This window comes from Aegilops tauschii, chromosome 7 (assembly GCF_002575655.3).
Source record: "Aegilops tauschii subsp. strangulata cultivar AL8/78 chromosome 7, Aet v6.0, whole genome shotgun sequence".
Classification (NCBI taxonomy): Eukaryota; Viridiplantae; Streptophyta; class Magnoliopsida; order Poales; family Poaceae; genus Aegilops; species Aegilops tauschii.
This window is the reverse complement of record NC_053041.3, coordinates 155064514-155071197: the sequence shown is the minus strand read 5'-3', so window position 1 is coordinate 155071197 and position 6684 is coordinate 155064514.

Sequence of the window (6684 nt, the reverse complement as noted above, 5' to 3'; positions counted from 1 at the left end):
ACACACCGAATACAACGGTAATTTGTATAGGTGCACTAGTTCGGCGAAGAGATGGTGATACAAGTGTAATATGGATAGTAGATGTTGGTTTTTGTAATAAGAACAATAAAAAAACAGCAAGGTAGCAATTGATAAAACGGAGCACAAATGATATTGCAATGCTTGAAAATGAGGCCTAGGGTCCGTACTTTTTCTAGTGCAATCCCTCAACAATGCTAGTATAATTGGATCATATAACCATCCCTCAACGTGCGATAAAGAATCACTCCAAAGTTCCTATCTAGCAGAGAACATAAGAAGAAATTGTTTGTAGGGTACGAAACCACCTCGAAGCTATTCTTTCCGATCAACCTATCCAAGAGTTCGTACTAAAATAACACCAAATAATTTCAGATTCATAATACTCAATACAACACAAAGAACCTCAAAGAGTGCCCCAAGATTTCTACGGAAGAAACAAAGACAAGAGCGTGCATCAACCACTACAAAAAAAAGACACATCCGTGACATTTTGGGCCGAAAAAAATCTTTTCTGTCATACTTATGACACTTCTATGACGATAATTGTGACAAAACCCGGTATCCTCATAGATGTGGTGGGGTCCTACTTCTATGACAAAAAATCATGACAGAAAATGGGCTTTTCGTCCTGGGCTGGCCAGAGACGCAGCTGCATGACATTCTTTGGGCCGTCCATGACGGAAAAAACCGTGGTAGAAGCGAGGGCAAGGAAAATATCGGGGTGTTCCCGGTTACGGTGCGTGGTCGGGGCCGAGCGATGCACGTTTCTCTTGTACATGCACGTGCGTGGGTGCGAGGAGTTGGGCTCTAACTGAACCCGAGCGATTGCACTGCAGGCTACGCGTTACTGAACCCGAGCGATTGACCGATGGCTGTTAACTGAACCCGATCGAGCGATTCCTTCGCTACTGCTGCTAACTAAAGCCGATCGATGCTGCCTCTAGATGAACAGTGAGCGTTGCTGGGGGGTTTGGATGAACAGTTCCCGATGGGGGTGGATGAACAGGACCCCGTGGTGTTGCCTCTGGATGAACAGGACCCCGATCGATCGAGCCGGTTGGGGCTGGATGAACATGACCCCGTGGAGGGCAGGATGAACAGTACCACCCCGTGGAGGGCAGGATGAACAGTAGATGGTGGAGGGCTGGATGAACAGTAGCCCATGGAGGGATGGTTGAACAGGAGCCCGTGTAGAGGGCTGGTTGAATAGTAGCCGGTGGAGTAGCGCGTGGTGGAGGCTGGATGAACAGGAGCCCGTGGATGAACAGTCGCAGGTGTAGGCTAGAGGAGGTCGACGGTGGATGAACAGTAGCCCGTGGAGGCTGGAGGGGGTCGACGGTGGAGATGAACAGTATCCCGTGGAGTCCCGTTTTGTGGTACGCCACACCCCTCCTGATGAACAGGACCCCCATTTCGACCGTAGCACTCCAACACAAGTCCGTTTCCTTCGTTTTGCGGTACGCCACACCTCCTGATCAACAGGACCCCCGTTTCGACCGTAGGAGGTCCGTTTCCACCGTTTTGCGGTACGCCAGACCCCTCCTGATGAACAGGATCCCGTTTCGAACGTGGCCGGTCGAACACAAGGCCGTTTCCTCCATTCCGCGGTACGCCTGGCCTCATTTCCATCGACTGTTCCATCCAAGCTCTCCCGATGAACACGACGACGCATTCCGTTCGGACCCAGCCGGTTGGCTCCCCATGAACATGACGACAATGCCGTTTCTCCATTCCGACCCAGCCATGTACACGAGCCCTGGTCGTACGTATGCGCGAGTAGGCGTTCGAGACCCTGCCCGTATGTACGTACGTGGCCGTATTTTTTTCTTGCACACTGACCGCTGTACGTATGTGTACATGCTACGTGTGCGTCTCTACTACGACACGTGCGCGCCTCTAGATCGACCAGTATGTACGTACACGTTCGCGACCAGAATGACAACGCTACGTATGCTTCGACCAGGTGGGTCCCGACTGTCAGGGACTTCCTTGCCTGCGAAGATGTAGCTGGTGGGTCCCAGCAGTCAGGGGGGCGAATCGTTTTTTTTTGCCCGGACGCACTTCCTTGCGTGCGAAGATGTAGCTGGTGGGTCCCAGCAGTCAGGGGGAAATGTTTTTTCGTGAAATATGGTGGCCCATCCGGTGGGTCCCTGCTGTCAGGTGGAGGAATATTTATTTTGCGCGTAATAAGGAGGCACTTCCTTGCTGCGGCCGTGGACCCAGCTGTCAGCCTCTCCATGTACAATACTGTTCCGATGGAAGTCGGTCGTTGACCACAATGACCACGCCGCGCCGAGAGCACCAAGGCGGTGGACAACGGCGAGGCCTAGGAAGGGGACGACGCGGAGCCAGGGAGGACGCGGCAGTGGAAGCCCACGCGGAGAGGAGTACGAGGGTTCACTGGTTCGGCTGCGGTGTGAGGCTGCCGTCGCCGCAGGGCCTGGCCAGCGGTGGGAATAGTAGGGGGCGCTGAGGCCTCCGCGGCAGCACAGCCGGCCACGGAAGGCAGGAGCACGCGGCACGACCGGCACTGCTTTGGGCGGCTGGAGTAAGAAGACCAGAGGTTGAAGAAGCACAACGGCCGTTGGATGGACACCGTACGGTCACTGGAGCTAGAATCGTTCATATTGACTAAGTTGACAAAGCACTCCTCCCCGTCAACTTACTAGGCCCACAAGTCAGCCACCCACCAAGGTAGGTCCCAACTAGCAGGGGGAGTATTCATTTTTTTGTGCATAATAAGGCGACTTCCGGTGGGTCCGAGCTGACAGCGGGGGGAACGTTTTTTTTCATGAAATACGGTAGCCCATCCGGTGGGTCCCAGCAGTCAGGGGGGAAACATTTTTTCGCCAAATACGGTGGTCCGTCCGATGGTCCCTGCTGTCAGGTGGAGGAATAATTATTTTCCGCGTAATAAGGATGCACTTCCTTGCGGCTGCCGTGGACCCAGCTGTCAGCCTCTCCACGTACAGTACTCTTCCGATGGAAGTCTTTCCTTGACCACATTGACCACGCCGCGCCAAGAGCACCAGGGCGGTGGACGACGGCGAGGCCTAGGAAGGGGACGACGCGGAGCCGGGGAAGATGCGACAGTGGATGCCCACGTGTAGAGGAGTATGAGGGTTCACTGGTTCGTTGCGGTGTGAGGCTGCCGTCGCCGCAGAATAACAGGGGATGTGGGTGAGTACAGGGATGGCCTGGCCAGCGGTGGGAGTAGTAGGTGAAGGAAATATGACCTAGAGGCAATAATAAAGTTATTATTTATTTCCTTATATCATGATAAATGTTTATTATTCATGCTAGAATTGTATTAACCGGAAACATAATACATGTGTGAATACATAGACAAACAGAGTGTCACTAGTATGCCTCTACTTGACTAGCTCGTTAATCAAAGATGGTTATGTTTCCTAGCCATAGACATGAGTTGTCATTTGATTAACGAGATCACCTCATTAGGAGAATGACGTGATTGACTTGACCCATTCCGTTAGCTTAGCACTCGATCGTTTAGTATGTTGCTATTGCTTTCTTCATGACTTATACATGTTCCTATGACTATGAGATTATGCAACTCCCGTTTACCGGAGGAACACTTTGTGTGCTACCAAACGTCACAACGTAAATGGGTGATTATAAAGGTGCTCTACAGGTGTCTCCAAAGGTACTTGTTGGGTTGGCGTATTTCGAGATTAGGATTTGTCACTCCGATTGTCGGAGAGGTATCTCTGGGCCCACTCGGTAATGCACATCAGTATAAGCCTTGCAAGCATTGTGACTAATGAGTTAGTTGCGGGATGATGTATTATGGAACGAGTAAAGAGACTTGCCGGTAACGAGATTGAACTAGGTATCGAGATACCGACGATCAAATCTCGGGCAAGTAACATACCGGTGACAAAGGGAACAACGTATGTTGTTATGCGGTCTGACCGATAAAGATCTTCGTAGAATATGTGGGAGCCAATATGGGCATCCAGGTCCCGCTATTGGTTATTGACCGGAGACGTGTCTCGGTCATGTCTACATAGTTCTCGAACCCGTAGGGTCCGCACGCTTAAAGTTACGATGACAGTTTTATTATGAGTTTATGTATGTTGATGTACCGAAGGAGTTCGGAGTCCCGGATGAGATCGGGGACATGACGAGGAGTCTCGAAATGGTCGAGACGTAAAGATCGATATATTGGACGACTATATTCGCACTTTGGAAAGGTTCCGAGTGATTCGGGTATTTTTCGGAGTACCGGAGAGTTACGGGAATACGTATTGGGCCTTATTGGGCCATACGGGAAAGAAGGAAAAGGGCCTCAAGGGTGGCCGCACCCCTCCCCTTGGTCTGGTCCGAATTGGACTAGGGAAGGGGGGCGCCCCCTTCCTTCCTTCTCTTTTTCCCTTCCTCTTTTCCTATTCCATATGGGAGGTGGAATCCTACTAGGACTAGGGAGTCCTAGTAGGACTCCACACTTGGTGCGCCCCCTCCTAGGGCCGGCCTCCTCCTCCCTTGCTCCTTTATATACCGGGGGCAGGGGGGCACCCCAGAGACAACAATTGATCCTTGAGATCTCTTAGCCGTGTGCGGTGCCCCCCTCCACCATATTACACCTCGATAATACCGTTGCGGAGCTTAGGCGAAGCCCTGCGTCGGTGGAACATCATCATCGTCACCACGCCGTCGTGCTGACGAAACTCTCCCTCAACACTCGGCTGGATCGGAGTTCGAGGGACGTCATCGAGCTGAACGTGTGTAGAACTCGGAGGTGCCGTGCGTTCGGTACTTGATCGGTCGGATCGTGAAGACGTACGACTACATCAACCGCGTTGTGATAACGCTTCCGCTGTCGGTCTACGAGGGTACGTGGACAACACTCTCCCCTCTCGTTGCTATGCATCACCATGATCTTGCGTGTGCGTAGGAATTTTTTTGAAATTACTACGTTCCCCAACAGTGGTATCAGAGCCAGGTTTTATGCGTTGATGCTATGCACGAGTAGAACACAAGTGAGTTGTGGGCAATATAAGTCATACTGCTTACCAGCATGTCATACTTTGGTTCGGCGGTATTGTGAGATGAAGTGGCCCGGACCGACATTACGCGTACGCTTACGCGAGACTGGTTTCACCGTTTGGAGCACTCGTTGCTTAAAGGTGACTGGCGGGTGTCTGTCTCTCTCACTTTAGTTGAACCGAGTGTGGCTACGCCCGGTCCTTGCGAAGGTTAAAACAGCACCAACTTGACAAACTATCATTGTGGTTTTGATGCGTAGGTAAGAACGGTTCTTGCTAAGCCCGTAGCAGCCACGTAAAACTTGCAACAACAAAGTAGAGGACGTCTAACTTGTTTTTGCAGGGCATGTTGTGATGTGATATGGTCAAGACATGATGTGATATAATTTGTTGTATGAGATGATCATGTTTTGTAACCGAGTTATCGGCAACTGGCAGGAGCCATATGGTTGTCGCTTTATTGTATGAGATGCAATCGCCATGTAATAGTTTTACTTTATCACTAAGCGGTAGCGATAGTCGTAAAAGCAATAAGTTGGCGAGACGACAACGATGCTACGATGGAGATCAAGGTGTCGCGCCGGTGACGATGGTGATCATGACGGTGCTTCGGAGATGGAGATCACAAGCACGGTGCTTCAGGGATGGAGATCACAAGCACAAGATGATGATGGCCATATCATATCACTTATATTGATTGCATGTGATGTTAATCCTTTATGCATCTTATCTTGCTTTGTTTGACGGTAGCATTATAAGATGATCCTTCACTAAATTATCAAAGTATAAGTGTTCTCTCTGAGTATGCACCGTTACAAAAGTTCTTCGTGCTGAGACACCACGTGATGATCGGGTGTGATAGGCTCTACGTTCAAATACAACGGGTGCAAAACAGTTGCACACGCGGAATACTCAGGTTAAACTTGACGAGCCTAGCATATAACAGATATGGCCTCGGAACACGGAGACCGAAAGGTCGAGCGTGAATCATATAGTAGATATGATCAACATAGTGATGTTCACCATTGAAACTACTCCATCTCACGTGATGATCGGACATGGTTTAGTTGATATGGATCACGTGATCACATAGAGGATTAGAGGGATGTCTATCTAAGTGGGAGTTCTTAAGTAATATGATTAATTGAACTTAAATTTATCATGAACTTAGTCCTGATAGTATTTTGCAAATTATGTTGTAGATCAATAGCTCGCGTTGTTGCTTCCCTGTGTTTATTTTTGATATGTTCCTAGAGAAAAATTATGTTGAAAGATGTTAGTAGCAAAGATGCGGATTGGATCCGTGATCTGAGGATTATCCTCATTGCTGCACAGAAAAATTATGTCCTTGATGCACCGCTAGGTGACAGACCTATTGCAGGAGCAGATGCAGACGTTATGAACGTTTGGCTAGCTCAATATGATGACTACTTGATAATTTAGTGCACCATGCTTAACGGCTTAGAATCGGGACTTCAAAGACGTTTTGAACGTCATGGACCATATGAGATGTTCCAGGAGTTGAAGTTAATATTTCAAGCAAATACCCGAGTTGAGAGATATGAAATCTCCAACAAGTTCTATAGCAAAAAGATGGAGGAGAATCGCTCAACTAGTGAGCATGTGCTCAGATTGTCTGGGTGCTACAATCGCTTGA